The sequence below is a fragment of the Ptiloglossa arizonensis genome, chromosome 5 (assembly GCF_051014685.1).
Source record: "Ptiloglossa arizonensis isolate GNS036 chromosome 5, iyPtiAriz1_principal, whole genome shotgun sequence".
NCBI lineage: Eukaryota > Metazoa > Arthropoda > Insecta > Hymenoptera > Colletidae > Ptiloglossa > Ptiloglossa arizonensis.
The window spans coordinates 573,471-597,354 of NC_135052.1; the positions used below are offsets into that span (position 1 = coordinate 573,471).

Here is a 23,884-nt window from a genome sequence, read left to right on the forward strand (position 1 = left end):
ACGGAAGATTATTTTTCCAAGGTCTTCACCGTGTATTTACATGAAACTGTTTTAGGAAATACCGTACATTAAAAGGGTAAAAATAAACAATAAAAGACGATACGTTTGACATAATGTAAATATTTAAAGTGCTTCGTGAAATTATTGAAAGAACTGTTTTTTTTCGCGAATATCAAGCGTATTCGTACCGAGTAATCTTCGTAAAACACCGACCGAATAAAACTCTTAGTCAGCGACAAGTTATACACAAAACATTATCATCCGATAATGGTGAAACTTATGTTTACCGCAGTTGCCCGGATCTTCTATGATTCTTCGTTCGAACCAGTAACCTGACCAAAGGAGGGGCAAATATACACCCCCTGTACAAAATTACCATTTTTTAAATATTTGCACCGAATCCACCTTAACGAATCTTTAAGAATAGTTGCACTATTGTTTCTAACTTCTTTTTAAAGAAATATTACCTTTTATAGTTCGCATCAATGGAGGAAGGTAACGGTTATACTTTCCAAATCGATCGAAAATCAGACGAATATTGTTCTCGACGATAACAAAGACGATCAAGGATTAAAGTACAATTTATCTGTACGATTCTAGGAACGAACTCAGCTGCAATTACGTCACAGCTCGACCTGAACGTTGATGCAACGTGCCAACGTTTCGATCGATGTGGACACTCTCGGGGAATGAATTGTTAAACGATCTTAAAATTATAAGTACACGTGCACACGTACAATCGAAGGTGCGAGTAATTACAATCTCTTCGTCGTTGAAAAACTTTGAATCGAAATGCACGTATAGATGAATATACGTCGTGACGGTAATAATAAATCACAAGAATCGACACGTACGAGATCGATTGAAAAAGTCAGACCGAATCTACGTACCGATACACAAAAACTGAACCCTGCCTTCGCGAAGATTTCCGCCAAGAGTGACGTCACAGGCCGCTACTTCATACGTGCGGTCTGTTTCATCTATCAAAGACAGTCATTGTACTGTCCTTCGTAGTATCGCGATACGCGTATTGCGTAATCCTGCTAATGCTACGATTTTTGCTAAATTTATACGCAGTGACGTTGATATCGCAGCTATTCCACCTCGATATTCTAATTTCATCCGATCGTAAACACGTGTCGTTAACCTATTTATTCTTTTCGATCGACGCGCACAATTCTTCTCCCCTTTGCACACAAACAATGCACACGTGTTTAAGAGTACGAACAATTCTCAGGATTTATTATTATTATCGCAGCACACGTTCATCCGGTGAAATATCCATTGAAATCGTAAGATTTACGCGGGCGAACGAATTGTATAAATCTTTGTTCAGTTTCATCTGTGTTTTTATCGCTTAAGAAACGTTCGTAAATATCGTTCCTAAATCACAGACGGTACGAGGGAAACGTGACAGGACTCTCGTGGTCGTTTTGTCGCGTGGAGTACAATACTTCGAAACAGATGTTTCTTTTTCAATTTCTCAAAGTCGTGTCAAGGTCACTTTCCGTTTACTCAATCGGAGCACTACGTTTTCGTTTCGACATCGCGGGAAGATCGGAAAGAGAACAATTCGACCACTTTGTGGCGACCTTGACACGACCTTGAAAAATTAAAAACAAGAAACAAGTGTTTAAACAACTATTAACAATAACTAAAAAAAAAAAAAAAAAAAACAATCGCGTTGCATCTCCCACCGTTCGGTAATTATTTGTAAACACTCTATACGTATTCCATAAGCTTGGATCTTCCCTAGAAAAATTACATAGTCGAAATCACAAGTTCGATGAACGTATCGACGGTGAACGGAACGTTGAATGAAAAAAAGACAAATATTGCAAAACTGTCGGGAATAAAATAGCTCGTTCGTTCGATAAATATCAATTTTCGTTCGAAATTCATCGCCGGGTGACGAACGACGAGGTGTCACGACGCCGCCGCCGTCGAAGGGGAATTTTTTAAATGGTCGACGAGAAAAATCAGCTTGGAAAATGTCGTCTCGCGCGGCCGCTTTTAATTCGCCGTAGTCGACGGAGAGTTAAGGTCACAGTTACGAACTTCCGTTCACGAGACATCGATCGGGGCTCTCTCGCGTTTCAAAGAAACCGTGTTACAAGCCAGCCTCAAGAGAGAGAGAGAGAGAGAGAGAGAGAGAGAGAGAGAGAGACTCGTCCAGAGACAAAGTAAAAAGTCCCGAGTCAGCAGAGACGAAGTCGCGAGTCACTCTCGTCGATAGCGTAGGAACATAATTCAGCAGTTTCTCACGAATTCTTCTCGCTTCCTCCTTTCCTCGAGGATTTCGAGTTCGAATCTTCGCGGTACGTTTCGATAGCCGTAACTCTGCTAGGCGTTCGATGTATCGCGATGGAAAGTTTTCCCGTATAGACGAACGAGTTTACAGACGAATTAATAATCGTCTACGCAGCGTAACGAGGTCCCCGTTCAAAGTACTCGTCGCGAAAATGAGACGCGACTAAATTTACGCGTTTATTATTGTCCTTATTGCGCGTTCTTTCTAACGATACCCGGATCCAGTATCCGATTTTTCAACGATCGAAATAGACGGGAACGCGAACAACGAAAACAAGCGAACTCGCAACCTCGATTACATAAAACCGTGAGGTTATTACGGTAGAATTGAATTCAGATAACAAAAGCGGGGTTAATTATAAATTACGAATGCGATAATGTTCAATGTCCACGTGTACGAGGAGTGGAGCTGTACGCGAGTACGAGCGATGTCTAAAGTCCGAGAGATTCTTCTCAAACGATTCACCGAGCGATTCTCGCTCGGCAATTAGGTATCGGAGTCGTTTTATAAATAATTCGAACGGATCGCGGTGGAAAAACATCGATCTACGAAACAACAGGGTCGATACCTCGCAGACACCGATCCCTCGATTCCGTTGTAAAGTGTCCGCGGTAAGAACGCTCGTTCGCGGGACTAATTTGCGGTTAATTGATTCGAAAAGAAACTAGACTAGAATCCATTGGAATTAATTCGCTACCGGAGTCACGGAATTTGAGAACCTTCCGTAATAATAACCACTCCGAACGATCCGATCCGGTATCTACCTAAGATGAATTAGGCTTGGTGTATTCCCCCGTGGCAATTATTCCGCGAGTAGCAAAGTCTTGCGCGACTTTGAAACCATTAACGAATCCAGAAATAGAACGTCCAGAAACCTAAAATCGATCTGATAATATTTACGAGTCTGTTACGGTTACCGTGTACACAAATAAAACGGCCGGTGAATTTGAAATTCTAAACGTAATCTTCCAGTACGGGCTCCCACGTTCGTTCCAGATCTCAATTTTGCAAGTCGAACACCGCCGTTAATTAAAGAACCATTCCAGTAGGAAGCACGAACGACCGTCTTGAATGGAAGACAGACGTCTCTAAAAAATTATTTTCCTTTCAATTAAAATTTTACACCGCATTGCCAGGTTCTCGTTTCGCGTTACTTTTTTCGCACGAGCATTCTCACCGACCGATAACGAGCACTCGCAAAAACACACCGCCATCTTCGTTCCTCTCGACGATTGTTCCGTATCGATCAACGTAAACGCAAACAGAGCAAACGGAGAGCGTTTGGGACAACTGGTTAACGTTCGAGGACGATTCTGTTTATTTCCTTATTTATCGTACGGCGGGATAAAATCCAAATGGATTATCACTGGACACGCGGGTACACTCGAGCAAGTACACGTTGACTTCGATTGTTGAAAGCACCAGGTTGCTCATTCGGATCAATGTCGATCCCTATCGATTCCTCCGAAGTGTATCATCGGTGTGAAAGAAGAACGTAGCTGCGTCCCAGATATGGATATTAACATCTTCACCGATATGCACAATTCCACTTTCTCGATCGAAGGTTGAACAGAAGATACATTACGGTTTGTTTCACGTTTGATGACACTCTTTTCGTCCCTGAGTTTCTTCGGGAACCGTCTCTGGGATACGTGGACGATTTCGGAAGATTTCAAATGTCAAATATTCTGAAGTCTAGCTAGGAATTTTAAACGATCGACCTGATTGTTCACACCGTTCGACCTTGTCTTCCATAACGACGAATTCGTACCAAACGACCGAAAGACTAAATTCCGAATGGACCTTGAAATTTTTTAAAATCGATTAAACCTGGAATACTCGGTAGAATTATTCGAACTAGCCCAGGAACTAATCTCCGGATCCATTCTTAAATAATCGACTAAATCTCGAACGCTTCGCAACCTCGTTCGGGCTCATCCGGTAATCTCGAGAAGCTGACCAAGCGCTGAACGTTTTCAGACATTTTCATAATCCAGCCAGGAATCTCAGAAAGCGACCAAATCCTCTGCAGTCTGTAATCTTATTTCGTCTAAGAATCTTAAAATCGTGATAAAGCGCTCAGCGTTTCGACGTTGAAAGATTCATCAAAATTTCAACACTTTTTAAATGTTCTACGATCCGTTTATAATTTGACCGGACAGCTTTGTTCCCTGTGATGAAAAGAAAAAAATACAAGTTCGAGTGCACGGAAACATGACACAATATACAAGATGAAACGATGAAGTTCGGCGAGTTTATCCAGGAATCTTAAAAGGCTGACCAAGTACTCGATATTGGGCAACCTTGTCTCCGTTTATCAAACGTGTATCTTACAACGTAATCGTACACTTCTCTCGAGTTCATCTACAGCTGAAAAGAAGGAATAGAAACGACATTGATCAAGTGTTATCGAACTGTGAATAATAAAAGCTTGTGAAATTCTAAAAGTTGTAAAGCTTGTAAATTTCTAAGGCTTTGGTTTATCTAGGAATCCTAAAAGACCGACCAAGCACTCGCTCAACATTTGGCAACAATTATACATTTCTCTGAAATTCATCTAAAACTAAAAAGAAGGAATAGAAATAACATTGATCAAGTGTTGTCGAACTGTGGACATCAAAAGCTTGCAAGATTATAAAAAACTGATCAAGTGCTCGATGTTTAGCAACCTTCTCTAGGTTTATCAAACGTGTATCTTACAATGCAACTGCAATGAACTCTTCTCGAGTTCGTCCAAAGCTAAAAACTGGAAATAGAAACGACATTGATCAAGTGTTGTCAAACTCTGGACATCAAAAGCTTGCAAGATTATAAAAAACTGATCAAGTGCTCGATGTTTAACAACCTTCTCTAAATTTATCAAACGTGTATCTTACAATGCAATTGTACATTTCTCTCAAGTTCATCTAAAACTAAAAAAAAGGAATAGAAACGACATTGATCAAGTGTTATCAAACTCTGGACAACAAAAGCTAGCAAAATTCTAAAAAGCTGACCAGGTGTCCAATGTTTAGCAACCTTCTCTAGGTTTATCAAACGTGTATCTTACAATGCAATTGTACATTTCTCTCAAGTTCATTTAAAACAAAAAAGAAGGAATAGAAACGATATTGATCAAGTGTTGTCAAACTCTGGACAACAAAAGCTAGCAAAATTCTAAAAAGCTGATCAAGTGCTCGATGTTTAGCAACCTTCTCTAGGTTTATCAAACGTGTATCTTACAATGCAATTGTACGTTTTTCTCGAGTGCGTCTAAAGCTGAAAACTGGAAATAGAAACGACATTGATCAAGTGTTGTCGAACTCTGGATAATAAAAGTCCCATTCGTCGAATTTGAATTTCGTAGCTCGCGACCCAAGATAGAGGGGTTCCTTTTAAACGCCCAACCGACGTAACAATTACATAATGGCCGACGTAACGGTCACGAAAAGACTGGTATCGCGTGCCGGAGCGATAATCTCGGCCTCGATGCGGGGATCGGGGTCAACGATAGTCAGGATCATCGGTTTCTCCACGGATGCAATGGAAAAATTGACCGGGCTGTCTGAGTTCGAGCGTCGATGAATCTTGCATCCAGGTCAGATCGTCGATGAATCTTGACTAACCGAGACGCTGGTTGGTCTAATGAAACAGGTTCTTCGTTGGATGCCACGATCATCGAGGCGTGTAAAATATCGTAGTTATTATCGAGTAACCGGAACAGTTTTTGCCGATTTGAAGTTGATCACAATTAGGGACCTTCGCGAACGCAAACCAACGCGTATACGCGATACGTAACTCGCTATTTTAAAGTTAACGAAGAAACAGTAAAATCTCGTCAGGTAAGAAAGAAACGAAAATCGAGCGAATCGATGTCTAATAGTTCGTTACTTAAGAACAAATTACAACGACAATATACCCTTGTCGTCTCTCTTGGTAAGAAATCGAATTTTACGAGCGATGATAAACAGATCTTGTACTCGAATTACGAAAGATCTCGTCGTCGATGGTCTCGTAACTTTATCGTAAACATCAATCGGATAGAATTTTATCACACGGTGAAAAATCGATTTTCTACACGAATTACAAGATCTCGTCATCGATCTACGAACGACTCTGCCGTGAACACCAAAGTCGAAAGTAACTTCGACGATTTTGCTACGTTTGGTAGACTTCTGTAGAATCGTTCGTTACGAGTTTCGAAAAAGTGGAGAAGAAAATGAAAAGAAAAATTATCATCGTTGACATTTACCGTAATCAATTGGAACGAGTTTGGGAGGAATTACAGAAACAAGCCAGCATTGGTAAACAGGAAGAAAGTTTCGTTTCTTCGGGATAACGCTCGACCTTGCGGGGCAAAAACGACTCGGGCCAAGATAATGGAACTTGGATGAGAGATTATGAGCTATCCACCATATTCGCCTGACCTCTTACCAACAGATTTGCACTTGTTCCTTTCGATAACCTTTCGAAAAGCGATTCAAAAATGAAAGCGATCCGATAATGGAAGTGTGAAGCTTTTTCCTCGATAAAACGAGAAACATTTTAACAAGGATGGCATTCATAAGTTATTGAACCTTCTATCGAGAGAAGATTCAATTTTTTTAAATAAAAAATAGCATTCGTAAGTTTGTCTCCAGTTACACGATACAATGCACCGCGAACAGTATGTATCGATTTATCCGTGTGGTCGTTATCTTCCGTCCATTCCACGGGAAACTGTTCTTGTTTCGGTTTCGCGTAATCTCTCGTTTCGATTATCGCGACATTGTACACGGTTCTTGTCTTCCCTATCTCTTGCCTTCTGTGTACAACCAGTCGAAAATTCTTGTCTCCAATCCGTGTGCAATGGTCGTAACTCCGATCGCCTCACTCCCCTCTTTGGAAAGTGTGGTTGGCTCGACACGAAGCAGAGATGCCTTATCTACAAGCCTCTTAACACTGGTCTTTTCAATCTCGTATACCATTCGGTTAATTCTCGTCCCAGCCGTTCCCAGTCATCTATTTCAATTCCGCTCCGGCGTAGTTCTGAATTCCAAGCATCATTTTCCTACATATCTGTTAATTGTGCGACTCCCTTCCCTACGAAATTGCACGATCTCTCCCAACAACCTACTCTGCTTTCAAACGTGCCATCGGATCTTTCGTCCATCGACGTTTTAATATAACTCTTCTGCCCTAGTTCGATCTGTATCCCCGATTGGTTTTGCTCGTCTTATGTTCAGTCACTCGTGTTTGTTTGCACAGTACCATCGAGATTAAGTTCAAAAGCATCCTCCGACTCCACGTCGCTATTATCTTAAGTATTCTTTATATTGTAACACGTACCCACATTATTTATAGACTCGGTCGAATTAATACGATCGGTTATAGTTTCCTATCGATTGTACCGTTTCTAGAGTATAATATACAGCTCTGTTAATAATTTACGAAACGAGTTTAATACGCGGTTTCCCCGATCTGGGATATTTCCGGATTCCAGCGTATCAATACGAATATATTGGATCATTCGTCACGGTTTGTATTGTATAATAATAAAATCTTTTTTCGGATTTCGTGATTACCGTAATATTTTATAGTATTGCTATAACATTACCATATTGCTATAATATTTTAGAGCATTGCTATAACATTACCATATTACTATATTACTATAATATTTTATAGCATTACTATATTACTATAATATTTTATAGCATTACTATATTGCTATAATATTTTATAGCATTACTATAATATCACTGTATTACTATAATATTTTATAGCATTGCTGTATTACTATAATATTTTATAGCATTACAATAATATTACTACACTACTATAATATTTTACAGTAAACATTACTCTCTCTATACAACAAGTACTCTATACGACCTCTATAAAAACCGCGTCCCTCACAAGGATCAATTCACTCCATAATCGGAGCAACGTTTCTTACTTTCGATTGAACAACAATAACGAATAAGCGTCGACCGTAGGGAAAGCAACGTGGAAGGCAAAAAAATACCTAAAATACGAGCTACACGTTGACTCTTCCAATTCCATCGTTACGCACGGTGCAGATGATCAGAGGTACACCGTTTCCCCGGGCCCAGCGACTCTCTTTCGTAGTCTTCCGTGCCCGGAATCCGAAGTCTGGAGTGGCCTCCGAGAGGATCTAACCCAGACCTAACCCAGACCAAGCCGATGGAACTTGAGACGACGGGTCGCCGTGGTGGTGGCAGTGCTTGCAGCGGTGTTGGTGCCGCTGCAGGATCGATCTGATGGCCTAGTTACCAGGAGAGAGCGAGACAGGACGGAACGAGAGGGAGAAACCTAGACAGACGTGCATACAGGGTGGGGCGAATGTTGTAGACTGGAAAAGGGGTTGATTCGTTGCGGAACGATACATCTGATTAATTAAAGCGTAATTTAATCGTTGTCGAAGCTAGAGTTTCGCTCGTTGCCTCGAGAGGGCTCGACCTGAAATGTCCCGGGTTGTTAATCACGGTTCAGAGACGCTTCGAAATTTTCAGCCGGATATCTTGCACCGATTTCTTTCCCATCGACGACGACTAGGTGATCGTAAACTGTTCGTACAGCGAGACAATATTTTTTTTATCCCGTTTTCGCGTTGTTCGCGATCGACTTCGGAAACCTTTCGATGGGTCTAACGAGTCGATGTTGAACAAAATCTCGTACCTCTGGTGCGGATAGCCCTGCGACTGCTCCTTTCGAGCATTTCGATTCGATTTTCCCGCAACATTGATAACCATGGTAACTCGTAAATATATTTGCTCTCAAAGTGGTCCGAAACTGCTTCGCTTGGATCGTTAACTTCTCAAGATGATTCATAGATCGAACTCCACTGAAAGAATAATGTCGTTGAAACTGTACACGGTAACCTTAAGCTTAAAGCGTTCCTACGTTCGACTATACGCTCGAAGACTTTAGCTTCGAAACGTAGTCCATAGCCTACGAAATCCTTTACCCAACTTTACGATGTAAGTCCAGGAAAGTCCAAGGAAATATACAAGTATCCACTTGCGTCTGTTACGTTACACTAGTTTCCGTGATGTAATTCTGTCATTTTTACAGAAAAATAATATACGTAAAGGAACTCGTTAATTCGCAAAGTAATCATCCTCGTTTCGATATTCGAGACACATGCGCGATAACGTTGGAAAGTTGCTTCAGCGGGGTATGTGTGTACAAGTTCGTCCATTTTGTCGCGAAATGTCCTCTCGAGTCGACGATACCACAATTTCCGGTCCACCCTGTACAGATCCGACTATGGCGGCCTTCGTGGATACGGTACACGCTGCCGGAGGCGTGGTGGTTGGACACAGTCTCGTCGCAGAGAGGGTTGCAGGGTGGGTGGTGTTGATCGGAGGTTGTAGCCGGGATACGAACCCTGGAGCGAGGACAGGCATTGACCTAGATGTCCTCTCCGCTTTCTCCATCCTCGTCGGGTGGCTGTACTCCTGCAAGCTCTCCGTCTCCCTTCTCGCTCCTCGTTTAATTCCAGACACTGGTCATCCGCAGGATTTCTTTTTTCTTTCATCCACTTTGACAAAAGTGAGAAGGTCGACCGCGAACCGGGTTTAATTGCACCCGGATTGAGTCGATGGATCCTCCTTCGCCTTTGGCAAGAAACGAGTCGTCGACGACCAACCGATATATTAGGTGGACCGGAAAGTAATGTCGTTTCTGCGCATGTCACTATTTGATTGTCATTTGTCAGCTCATTGTGTACATTAAAGTCGTAGCAAAGACATTCTGAGGTTATAGTGACTTGTTTAGTTGTAAATAATTAAATTAAAAATTTTTCTTTACAATTTTGGGTGAAATGGCCAGCCAAATACCAGAAGAGGTACATATCCGGCATTGCATGCTTTTTGAGTTTCGCAAGGGTAGTAACGCAACAGTTGCTACCAAAAACATTTGCGATGTTTATCCAAATGCATTAGACGTTCGTAAATGCCAAAGGTGGTTTTCCAAGTTCAAATCCGGTAATTTTGATCTTTCCGACTCGTATCGATCAGGAAGACCAACAACGTTAGACAATGACGTGTTAAGTGCGGAAGTGGAAGCAAATCCGTGTCAGACAATCGAGGAATTGTCAAACAGTCTTAACCAACCTTGGTCGACCAACCAAGAACATTTGCAGCAGATTGGGAAAGTAAGCAGAGCAGGTGTTTGGGTCCCGCATAATCTGTCCGAAGAGAACAAGGCTAACCGATCCACCACATGCAACTTATTGCTTCAACGGCACAATACAGAAGCGTTTTTTGATCGCTTGATCACCGGAGATGAAAAGTGGGTTCTTTATGATAATCCAAAACGCAAAAGGCAGTGGCTCTCTCCAAATGAATCGCCACAAAGTACTGCTAAGCCAGGTTTACACCCCAAAAAGGCCCTTTTGTGTGTTTGGTGGAGTATTCGCGGCGTTGTTCATTTTGAAGTGCTGAAACCTGGACAGACTGTGAATGCAGACCTTTACTGTGAACAATTAGATCGTGTAAATAAATCTTTAATTGAAAAGTGGCCAGCGATTGTCAACAGAAAAGGCGTTATTCTGCAAGACGATAATGCAAGACCGCACTGCGCAAGACGAACCTTGGCAAAAATTAATGAATTGGGGTGGGAGGTACTGCCTCACCCACCATACTCGCCCGATGTTGCACCATCGGATTTCCATTTATTCCGATCGCTTCAACACTTTCTAAGTGGCAAAAGATTTGCAAATTTGGATGATATTCAAAATGCCATCTCTGTATATTTTGCTCAAAAACCAATTGATTTTTATCGATCCGGCATTGAAAATTTGCACACTAGATGGTAAAAGGTTGTTGATAATGAGGGTGATTATATCATTGATTAAAAATAAAAACTCGTTAAAAATTTATGTATTTGAATTTAATGTCGGGAAACGACATTACTTTCCGGTCCCCCTAATATTTTTTAGCAGCTTTTATCTTTGCGCTTCCCCCTACCCCCACCCGTGAATCGGAAATAGCTGTTTGCTCGATCAAAAATAGACCGTATATCTAGCCTCCGTTAGCCAACATCAACAGTCCTGACATTATTCTCATCGTTCTCCCTCTTATCGCTCGATGTCTCCATCCGTGACGGTTCCACCCCTTTGCTGGCGGTTTTCTGAGATATTTTTCTCCTTTTGTTTCTAACGATTTCCTCTTAACTCTGTTTCACCACGACAACTCGCCCTCGTCGTTTTATACTGGGATTTTAGAATAAATCCTTCGAGGGTATAAACAATGGAATAATTTTGTCAGATGTAAAGACGAGTTTATATACAAACGGGGATAGGAATCCCGGAATTGGACCATTTTGGACATTTTCGTAAATTTTAACCGCATTTCTGAGAAACAAGACACCAATATTTTTATCGTTTATCGTTCTGTATTTGGTAGATCGTGCAGTGAAAAAAGGGGATGATAAATGACGTTGTACCAACGACTTCGACTATTTCCCAACACGGTTTAATTTATTACAGTATCGACAGTGTATCATACGAGTCATATTCTGCGAAACGTGGAAAAGAATAAAAGGAGAAGTAAAGAGATGTGGAAATGAGTCTGCGAGAAGGAAAAAGAACATTTTTTTATCTAAACATTCGATACACAGTTTCACGTTTCCTTTCACTTTCATTGATTCTTAACAAAAGTGTCTTTCTATCCGATCGATACATTCTCGTATTATCTTTCCTCTGTTTCTTGTTTTAAATCGAAGATCGATTCTGTTTCCCAATCGATTTACAATTTCACATTATCCCTCTCTCGTTGACCTTTGAGAGAATTGTGTCTTTTGCCCTCACCCACGTATTTTCGTATCTCCTTTCTTCTATTCTTCGCTTCGAATCGAAGATCGATTTCGTTCTCCACTGTCTCATCAAAGAAGGTACAAACGATTCGGTCTATAATTCCATGCTTTCTTTCTCCCATTGATCTTTAAATTAATGTTCTCTCTTTCCTCGTCCACGAATTTTCGTATCTCCATTCATCCCCACTTTTTGTTTCGAATCGAAGATTTATTTCCATCTGTACGGTTCTTTTATCGAAGAGGATCCGTATCGTGCAAAGTGAAAACGTTTGAAATATATTCGTCACATTCGAATTGGCGGTTGTTTGGAACAAAGTCGTTGGTACATTTTCTTCCTTCGACTCGAAGGTCCTATCTGAAACATAACGGGCTTCAAGGGCGTCGTTCACCTCTCCCGCGAGTAACAGGCTTGGCTGCGACCTCCTGCATCCTCGAGCAGCTCCTGGCGGGTTCATGGCGCGTCTGGACGTCGTTGGGAGAGGGGGGTTGCAGGAAGGAGGGATTTGTTGCTCGGAGGTCGCAGCCGGGATTCGCATCCTAGAGCTAGGCCAGGCATTGACCTAGATGTCCTGTTTGCACCTCTGACGTTATTTTCTCTCTCGATCTACTCGACTCCTCTTCGCTCCAGCTTTTACGAACACTTCGTTCTTTCTTCTTCCATCTTATACGAATTTATTCCCGTCTGTTCGTTGATCTGCCTTTCATTTTAAACACTTTCTTTTTTCAAACGTACAATGTACCCCTTTGACATCGTTTCTGTATCTTTTTTTCTATTTTTGTTACAATTACCGAGTTCCGAATTTTGCATTCTCCTTGGAGAAAGTAATAGAATCTTTATTCTATATATAATAAATATTTGACACTTAAAAACTTTAATTTATTTATTAAGTCGTAAAACACTTTCTTTTTTCAAACGTACATTTCCCTTTGGCATCGTTTCTGTACCCTTTTTTCTATCTTTGTACAATTGTACAATTACCGAGTTCCAAATTTTGCATTTTCCTTGGAAAAAGTAATAGAATAAAATTCTAATTCGAGGATCTGGCACGGTGTACCGTAGAAAATATTTGACACTTCAAAAGTTTAATTTATTTATTAAATCGTAAAACACTTTCTTTTACAAACGTACAATGTGCCCCTTTGACATCGTTTCTATATCCTTTTTTCTACCTTTGTTACAATTGCCGAGTTCCGAATTTTGCATTTTCCTTGGAGAATTTCCTTGAAAATTTTTATTCTCATTCGTGGATCCGGCACGGTGTACCGTAGAAAATATTTCACACTTCAAAACTTTAATTTACTTATCAAGTCGTAAAACAAAAAATAATTTCAAGTGCAATTGTTTACGACTCTCTGCAGAATCACATCTACGCAGAAGTAAACCTAGGTAGTCGTGCAAGGGCCTTTGAAATTGTACAAATCTTGAATATTGTTTAATTTTTTGATTACACGTCACTATGGTACACCTGGAGGCCCATCACAGCATAGTGGTTCGACTAGGAATCTCACGATTAATCGTAGCTAACTCAAATCTTAATATATAGGACCTATGACTCCTTAATGGTACAAACAGAGACCTTAGACCTATATCTAACTCGAACCAACCGACATAAATCCCCCTAGTAGTTCAGTAAGGTACCTTTGATACACTAGTGACTAAAGACCCCAGATCCAGACCAACTACAGATCCTTCGTAGTGGATCGCTTTGATCCATCCTAGTCGATCCTTCCTATTCGTAATTCCAAGTTCCCCTGCTCCAGGATCCTCTGGAGCTCCAATTAGAGAGGTAATGATCCAAAGGCCCCAGATTCGCTAGAGATTCGACCAGTGACCGTCGAGATCCAAGTAGAAAACCATAACCCTTGTGGATATCTAGTACGAACTTAATAATTCCTCACGACAGCCAACTTATCGGACCATTTACGTGTCTCGAGACCATCGAGACTCTCATGACGGTCCACTTTCGAATAACGCTCAACTGTCCAGTGTTCTCACGCTTATTCGAAGCGATTAGGCGCGATTCGAAGCGTCCAGAGTTCATCTCGTTACAGAGGGGTGGACATCTTACGGTAGGGTGTACGTCTCGAGCTCCTCCTGTTGAGATTCGCTCCTGGTCGGCTCACCTTGAAAGAAGGGATAACAATGTTGGGCAAGGACGTCTGTGTCGAGCTAGGGAACCAGAAACGAAGGAACGATTTCACGGTTTTCCCGCGGAGAATGTGCTCGTTCCTCGGGAAACCTGAGATCCTGAGGTTAGGGAAAGAGAGAGGATTGGTCCGTTGCCAGGGAACCTTCATCGATCGACCCTGGTCATCAGCGATTTCTTCAATTTCCGCTCGTTCGTTACAACCGTCGTTTTCAAATTAACTCGTGGGTTATTTAACGCGTTGAATTTCGTGGCTTTCGGAGCAACCTGGAAAGTAATCTTATCCATTGTTTCGGTGTTCGTGAACGCGTGTCACGATACCGTTCCTCTTCTGGTTTCGAGCCACGATCGTCGATCGTTTCAACCTTCCATGCATCTTTGCGATAGGGAGTGTTTAACGCGCGAATTCGGCCGCTGATAAGGACCTTATCGTTGGAAACGTTGACGAGAAAGTCACGCACTGGCCAACGGGAATTATACAGGGTGTTTCCAAACCGAATCGTCGAATCGGGCCGATATATCGCGCGACCTGAAACAAGAGAAGCAGTGTAATATTATAGAAACGTAGCTCCAAAAATGTTTTCTTCAAATGTTACAACCAAATACGTATTGATGTTTCGAGCAACATCTTCGTGCGAAATTTTTGATTACCGTTTTATATTTATTATTATGCAATGTTATCTACCATTGATACGTGGTAGTACTTAATTTCTTACGGTTTATTCTAATTTTTTTCTTTTTATTGATATTTATTTCGTATATGCTATTTCATCGAGTGGAAAAGAATAATGCAAGTCTTCGATAACATTGAGACATTTGCACAGCAAGGAAACACAGTGTAAAGGAAGAAAGCTTCCGCAAATGTTTACATTAATTAAGAAACATCAGGGACGAGATACAGATTAGAAAAATCGAACAAATTGTCCTTCGATGTATTTCCTTTATTCGTGATATACTATAAAAGAGATTGCAGAAGACTTGCATTGAACTTTCTTCGGGTTTGAACTTTGTATTTGAAAAATTTCATCACGTTCGAATAAATTCACCAACGGTGAAGAAAATGTATTTCTGATGCCCTTTAAGTAGGACACAGATACCTAATGAATGAGTCGAGTTAATCGTTCGTTTGGAAATATCGTCCACGCATTTCAATGAACAGATTAGATAAACATTCCTCACCTGACCTGACATTGTAACGTATCGACAACTCGAGCCTTTTCTTGCTTTCTTCGCGTTGGATATTTCCGCTGCGACTTGTTAACAAAGCGTTTTAGAATCTGCAACCTGCAGGTACTGTCCGATGGTTTGATTCGGGCACACCCTGTAGATTCATTTGTAGAGTGGCGTGGCACGTGCATCGTTCACGCTTCGACTCACGAAACGTACATAAGTATAGCACTGTTCATAAGTTTCGTCGTTCGATAAGAAATGGCGCTATTAGATTCGTCGTTTTATTTCTCTAAAGATGGTACTGCTGTTCGATGAACATGTGTGAAGTTTCATGCAGATTTATCAACTATTCGAATATTTACAGTTGTTCAAAGTCGAAATGTCATAGTATATTTCTACAATGGAAAAACGACAAAACTTATCGAACCCTAGTATTTCTTTTCTCAAAATTGATAAGATCTAAACCTAGTAAGTTCGTCGTTTTATTTCTCTAAAGATGGTACTACTGTTCGATGAACACGTGTGAAGTTTCATGCAGATTTATCGACTATTCGAATATTTACAGTTGTTCAAAGTCGAAATGTCATAGTATATTTGTACAATGGAAGAAACGACAAAACTTATTGAACCCTAGTATTTCTTTTCTCAAAATTGATAAGATCTAAACCTAGTAAGTTCGTCGTTTTATTTCTCTAAAGATGGTACTACTGTTCGATGAACATGTGTCAAGTTTCATGCAGATTTATCAACTATTCGAATATTTACAGTTGTTCAAAGTCGAAATGTCATAGTATATTTCTACAATGGAAAAACGACAAAACTTATCGAACCCTAGTATTTCTTTTCTCAAAATTGATAAGATCTAAACCTAGTAAGTTCGTCGTTTTATTTCTCTAAAGATGGTACTACTGTTCGATGAACACGTGTGAAGTTTCATGCAGATTTATCGACTCGTTCCTAGATTCACAGTTGTTCAAAGTTGAAGTTGTATAGTATTTTGTCTACAATGGAAAAAATTGAATACCGAGCAGTGATAAAATTTATATTTTTGAAAGGTGTAACACCAAAATAAATTCACGAACGATTGTTAACTAAGTACTGTTCGATAAGTGCCATAGTATTTTTGAACACTTATTTTTTTAAGCGTTATAGTATTTTTTTCGTCGTTCGACAAAATATATTGAGCAACCTAGTAAAGGTTCGATAAGTTTGATCGCACGACACTTCCAATCGTTCTTTCATAATTAAAAACAAAGCTGCTTGTGTATATATTCGTTATTCATTTATTTATATTCAGAACGTTTTCAAACCCGGATATTCTCTTCGATAAAATATATTGTCGACAAAATACATTATCATTTCATTACGTTGTGTTTATTATTAATTTGTAAAATGTATTTTACCAAAGACCGCTCACATTCGGGATTGAAAACCGTCCGAGTGCAAATAAATGCTCATTGGTTATATACACAAAGAGTGTTTTCGATTACTTTTGCAATAGCATTCTCCGGCTAAATGTCATTTCCTGTCCGTTTAAATATACAATGGTAATAAAGGATATTATATTTACTTACGTATTTAATATCGATAAAATAATTAAAATTTGAACGGTTTCAAGACCGAGACGGTACAAGAACAAATGAAATGGACAAGAAGTTTTCAACGTTCACACTTTTATCCGCGTACAAGCGTAAAAAATTAATTTCGTGAAACGTCATACTAATTTTTGTACGTGTAAAGACTATGTAAAAGTGGATTGCCATTTATTGAATGCAATTTGGGATAAGTCTGGCTCGCCAAAGTACATATATACTGGAAATATCGATGCTTTTTATCGATCCTTAAAAACACACAAGTAGTAGGCAACTTTATTTATATTTCTATCATAATTTATATTTTATTATACGCGTATCAGGTAACCTTTCACCCTAACGATTTTCGATAGAAGTCGTGCGTCATTTAACGTATTTTATTTTATTTTATTACAGATCGTAACAAAACGTAATGTCTGTAAAAAATTATTACATTTATCGTTAAACGAAAAACTTGCTCGACGCGATAAAAAATTTGTTCCCGCAATTTTTCTAAACCCAGGAACATACAAAATTTGAATCCGGATAAAAGTCTGGATAATAACATTTTTTTAATTATTCTCGAAATAAAACTGAAATTTGAAAGATCATAGGATGATATCGTCACTGATATTGAATCGATATAATAAACGTCTTATTTCGGTGTACATCTTTGGCAAATAACATCGACAAAATTGAAATTAAATAACGAGCTTCGACACGTAAATACAATATTTCCAAAACAATCTTAAAATATATAAAAAATATATAAATATAATAAATATAGATTTATATATATATATAAAATATATAAATCTAAAATATATTAGACAAATTTCGTTGGACTTTTTCTCCACCAAACGTGTTTCTTTCGCGGTAAAATTCACTGTCACGGTAAAATTTGAGAAACACCGATACGCTTCGTGTATTCTTTCCAGAGTTGAGCGCTTCGGCACCGAATTGCTCGTGTATCATCGATAAGGGATCGGTTCCATAGGTAGCAATCATTGACGCCGAATAACGCTCCGAAAAACGGTCCTCTCTTCTTTCATTTTCGTCGAGACGATGCGAAAGGCACCGAGCGAGAAAGCGGAGAAACATCGGGAACAACATGGAAACACGTCCGGATATTATTACGGATATTGAATTCATGTCTGGCTGGACGTGCGAGTCGAATCGCAAATTGAACGTGGCTAGAATTACCTGTCGAATTTCCCCGCGCGAGCGCGGATAACAACCGGTACACGATGTTGCGCGACGCAAAATTATACATCAACAGGTAGTCGGGGTATGGTTTTTGTCGCATTAGCGACACCGAATCGGACGTGAACGTGCCAGTGTAAACAGCGTCGGTGAATTTCCTCGTCTCGGTACACGCGGGTTCGATGACTGACAACGTCAACGATTGAAATCGCAACGCGAACGAATTCTCGAATCGTACGTGTCGAACTCGAAGTCGATCAACTCGCGATATTAACCGAATCCCCTTTCCTGTCGTATGCATTTTTTTTTCCAACGGTCGGTATAAAAATTGCAATCTTTTCTTGCTACGCGTTTCAAATATTTCAAATTACGAAATCATACTTGGTGGAAGTTTGCTTATAATTAGACCGCTTTCGACGATCTTCCTCGAATTTTTATCGTTTCTTTAAATTACTCGTTTTGGTACATCGATGAGTGAAAATAAGAGATAAAGTTTGAAAATAAATCGCAACGACGATCTTTACCTTTCGTCTCGGAATTGAAGAAATTATGCTTTCGTGATTGCGCACAGCCACGATAAAATAATGTTAGAAATTGTATACAAAAATATTGTATAATTCCTCATTTTTCTCGTTATATCGATCGCAGGTAGCATCGGTAATATAATGTTAAAAATGACAGTGTCAAAGAAGTGGTAAATTCCGCAAATATTCATAATATTTTTCCTATTATATTAAATCGATCGCGCGTAGTAACGGTAAAATAATATGACAAAATTGTAGCGACGTTGATATTAAAAAAGACCGCGATAGAAGACTAATGTACGCTGTGAATTTTCACAGATTCTTCTCAAAACGATCTCACCGGTAAAATAACCGTACGATGTTACAACGCCGCAAGGAGATCCATAGACGGTTAAATGTTCGCAATACTTTCCATTGGATTTGTATCTTTCATCGTCATCGATTACGAACATTCACGGAACGTTTACGCGTGACGATTCAGGAAACACTTTTTCGATTACACGCGTCGAGGAGCCCGAGATCCTTGAGAGGATCGAATCAATTCGAAAATCCAAATCTCACCTTCGTCAATTTCGGTGTGGATCGTCGAGACAGAGGGAAAGTGACTGCGGAAGAAAAGAAAATGGAATAGAGCGTGGGTCGGTACGATCGACGGGGATAGAAACGAGAAAGAGCACCGCGAAAGGAAAGGAGAAATTGGCAGGCGGCTACAGTGGGGTGGGTCAGGGTTAGTGTCGAAGGTTAGCCTCCCTACCCAGGATCCCATTACTCGGTAGGCAGGGACAAGGGAGGAGGGATGCAGACGCCGCTCGGATCGATATTCCCGCTAGCCGCGCGGCTACTCGTATGGCTTTCATCCCCTTGCTCGTTTTCACCCCGAAGTTTCACAACTTTCTAGCCCCGTTCTCGGTGTTGTCCCGCGAGTCTTGCCTACAATTCGATCGAATTTGCATTATACAAGACTACTTTGAAACGCAGTCGTTCGAACGGGGTCTCCACCAACCCCGCAAAGGGGTGTAAACCAAGTTTAAGGGATGCTGACAAAACTCGTGGCCGGTTCGAGCAGTTTGCCTTCGAATATTCGTCTCACTGTTAGTAACATTACACGGTGACACTTTTTTATTCTACCGGGACCGTAGGATAGACGCAAAATAACGTATAGTAACAAGAGGTGGAGGTTCTATTTATTTTTTTTCTTCTTTTACACTCTTCGAGCAGTTTGCGTTCGAATATTCGTCTCACTGTTAGTAACATTCCATGGTGAAACATTTTTATTCTACCGGGACCCCACGATTCGACACAAAATAAAATAATGTATATTAACAAGAAGTGGGGTTCTATTTATTTTTTTTGTTCTTTTACACTCTTCGAGTAGTTTGCGTTCGAATATTCGTCTCACTGTTAGTAACATTACACGGTGACACTTTTTTATTCTACCGGGACCTTAGGATAGACGCAAAATAAAATAACGTATAGTAACAAGAGGTGGAGGTTCTATTTATTTTTTTTCTTCTTTTACACTCTTCGAGCAGTTTACGTTCGAATATTCGTCTCACTGTTAGTAACATTACACGGTGACATTTTTTTATTCTACCGGGACCGTAGGATAGACGCAAAATAAAATAACGTATAGTAACAAGAGGTGGAGGTTTTATTTATTTTTTTTGTTCTTTTACACTCTTCGGCTCAATTTTTGCTGAACTTTGACTTTACAAATGGTACTTGATCGTTATCGACCGATGTGTTAAATATATGCCCTTTTTACGATCTTTGGCTCGGTTTTCGTCGCCAATTTTAATTTTACAAATGTTGGTCATTACCGGGAACAATATATATGTAAAATATTCATTTCTTTTTACGATCTTCAGCTCGGATAAATGTTAACTTTAGAAATGTTGTTTATTATCGAACAATATATGTGTAGAATATTCGTTTCTTTTTACGATCTTCAGCTCGGATAAATGTTAACTTTAGAAATATTGTTTATTATCGAACAATATATGTGTAGAATATTCGTTTCTTTTTACGATCTTCAGCTCGGACGAATTTTAACATTACAAATGTTCATTATCGATGTAATTACGATCGTTATCGTCGAGTCGATAAAAGAATTTATTTTGAGAATTTATCGTGGGCAATTATCCACTTTAATTATGTTCGAAACTCGTTAAATTTTAAAGTTGTTGCTCCGAATCGAGTTCGGTAATAACCATCCGGGTTTCAACCGTGGTTCGTGGCAACGATCGAATATTTATAATAATCGCGGTGGGCGTGAATTTTTCGAACCTTCGTAACGATTACTCGATCAATGTTCATTGTCTTGGAGTTCACGAGTGAATTCATCAATGAAACGGTCATTTGATACGCACGATCCGGAAGTAGTACAACGCGATGTTCGACCTTCCTCACCGGAAGTGGTTATCGCAAAAACGCTATTTCGTTCATCGTCGACGCCCATACGAGTTTCTGACGCCAGAAATAGTCATCGTTTCGTTTGATAAGCTCGTGCACAACTGTTGCTATAAAATTAACGCTTTCTATCTACGTTGCTCGAGCAAACCTTTATTAAAGTAAACATTCACCCGAAGAAACGTTTCTTCGAACGAAAAGTTTCATCGCAATTCACCAATAGAACGATAGTAATTTTTCAACGAAGCTTGTAACATTTTCGTTGAATTTTTAGTCCATCTTTTTTAAAAACACACTGTACAATTTGCGATTCGTATAAATTACCGCACACGCGAAATATTATTAACGAAATATTGTACGTTTGTTACGCTATCCCTCTTTTTTTTCACCGTAATACGTTTATTCCAGCGACGTGGAGATTCGCGATTCGCGTTACTCGAAATATTATTTCATTTATTATTTCAAAAATGAACAAGTCTGATAAACAGAGCGCTGTAATATCGATTGAACGCATTCGTGCCAGTAATATTTCCGTCCTGGATGCGATTTCGTTCCACGTTAACGTTGAACTTTCGAAAATACAATACAAATTTTTATTTTCCATTTTCGTAACCGGATTAAAGTGATCTTATCGCCGCAAATTTTAACGAATCTAATTTATGCTTCCAAAATGTAACTTACGCGTATCGATTGACCGTTTCGTACGTTGCAACGATTAATTATTCCAAATTTTAACAGACACTGTAAAATGTTTAGGATAAAACGAATCACCCAGTAACAAAAATTAAATTATACCAACCACACCTATCTACAATGCTCATCGTGGATACAGTCCCTCGAAACTTTAATATCGAATAGTAACTCCGAAACTATTGACCTAAACCATATAGTAACAGCTTCAGTGTTCGAAGTCAAAACGATAGTTAAATCGTACAATCTATTAAGGGGTTATATACATTTGTATCGGTGAATAAAGGTTCTGCTTCGAGAAAATATTCGAGAAAAACTATTACGAGAATTAATTTCATTTTTATTTTATTAGAAGGGAGATACATCGTAGATTATTTTAAAAGATTATTGTAATTGTACGTAAGCAAACATGGCTGACGAATTAATTTCCACACATGCGTGCCGTACGATCAGCTCAACTGTTCGCAAGATTTGAATTTCCCCGATGACCCAGTCTGAAAATGGATGGAATTTTATCAAATTTTATCGTGTCGACTGTGACCTGTCGCAGGCCAATTTTGAAATTTAAAAACCGTCAAAAAATATTACGCAACTTTACACTAAAAAAGGGACACTTCGTCTAAAAATATGCTCCTCTATTGATAAATAAAAACCTGAAAAATTAGAAACTGGAACAATAGGTAAAAGATAAACTTATCGGCTGTGTACAAAATTTCGCGATAGAAATATTGAAAATTGACAAAACTGTCGCGCGTTTCAAATTTATTGTTTCAAGATCTTCAAACATGAACGTGCAATACAACTTATTATCCCCAGGTACCATCCTGTGCTTTGTCATTCCGCGAACAATTCTTCATAACCCGTTTAAAACAAATAAGACCTGTCGCAGGCCAATTTTGAAATTTAAAAACCGTCAAAAAATATTACGCAACTTTACACTAAAAAAGGGACACTTCGTCTAAAAATATGCTCCTCTATTGATAAATGAAAACCTGAAAAATTAGAAACTGGAACAATAGGTAAAAGATAAACTTATCGACTGTGTACAAAATTTCGCGATAGAAATATTGAAAATTGACAAAACTGTCGCGCGTTTCGAATTTATTGTTTCAAGATCTTCAAACATGAACGTGCAATACAACTTATTATTCCCAGGTACCATCCTGTGCTTTGTCATTCCGCGAACGATTCTTCGTAACCCCGTTTAAAACAAATAACAGTAACGATACTCGAACCATCCGGTGCGATCCAACATCTCGAACGATCGGTCTTTGATTTTCACAAAGTGAAAAACAAAGAGGACACAAACTTGATCCGACTGGAACCGAAGCACAGTATAAAAACGCTCACCGGTGGAAGATGCTGGATCAGCGTTCTCCCATCGCAGGGATCTCCTCGAAGCTGTCGAGCTACTCGAGGCTTGGGTCTCGGTGTAAAGAGAAAAGAAAAAGAAAAAAAAAAAGTTCGTGAAATGAAATCGCTACCTTCCCCCGGAATAATCGAAACAGAAGTTGGGTTACACGAGGTCGGTTATCTCGGCTGATATTGCAATGTCCGTTCAATCGTGTTACGCGACATTTTATCGTTACGTAGCCCGCGATAGCTAGCAGGATTGTTAACGATTGGACACGAATCGGCGGGTATCGCTCCGGTCGCACGACATCCAAATATTAAGATTACGCGTTGCGAGGCGGTATCGTCGAACTCGCGATGGTTGAGTTTAATAATCGATTAGTCGAGCCGGGAACAAGGCGGCGAGCAAGCGGTTCTGTCGGTGACACACGGCCTACCAGGCTGCTATTGTCAGAAGTCGGCCGTGCGTGTTCGAGATGACAACAGAGCCGGCGATGATTAATAAATCGCCGTTTTCAGCGGGACGACCGGTCTCTTGATTGAACCTACCGGGGGGAAGAGTCGAGGAGCCAACGATCGATAGATCGATGTCGAGGATAAGGGAATCGCGGCCACCACGCTGACGCAGCGAGCTTTCGCGAGAAGGGGCTCGAAATTTTCGCTCCGTTGTTTTCAAGGTCCACCTTTTTTTTCTCTCTCTCTCTC

At 39.9% G+C, this 23,884-nt stretch overlaps 1 protein-coding gene across 1 annotated transcript in view; it reads left to right on the top strand.

Annotated features, from left to right (window-relative positions):
• Ecr (ecdysone receptor) overlaps nucleotides 1-23,884 on the top strand; it is a 245,080-nt gene that overhangs the window by 75,666 nt on the left and 145,530 nt on the right. The gene's annotated exons all lie outside the window — the stretch shown is intronic.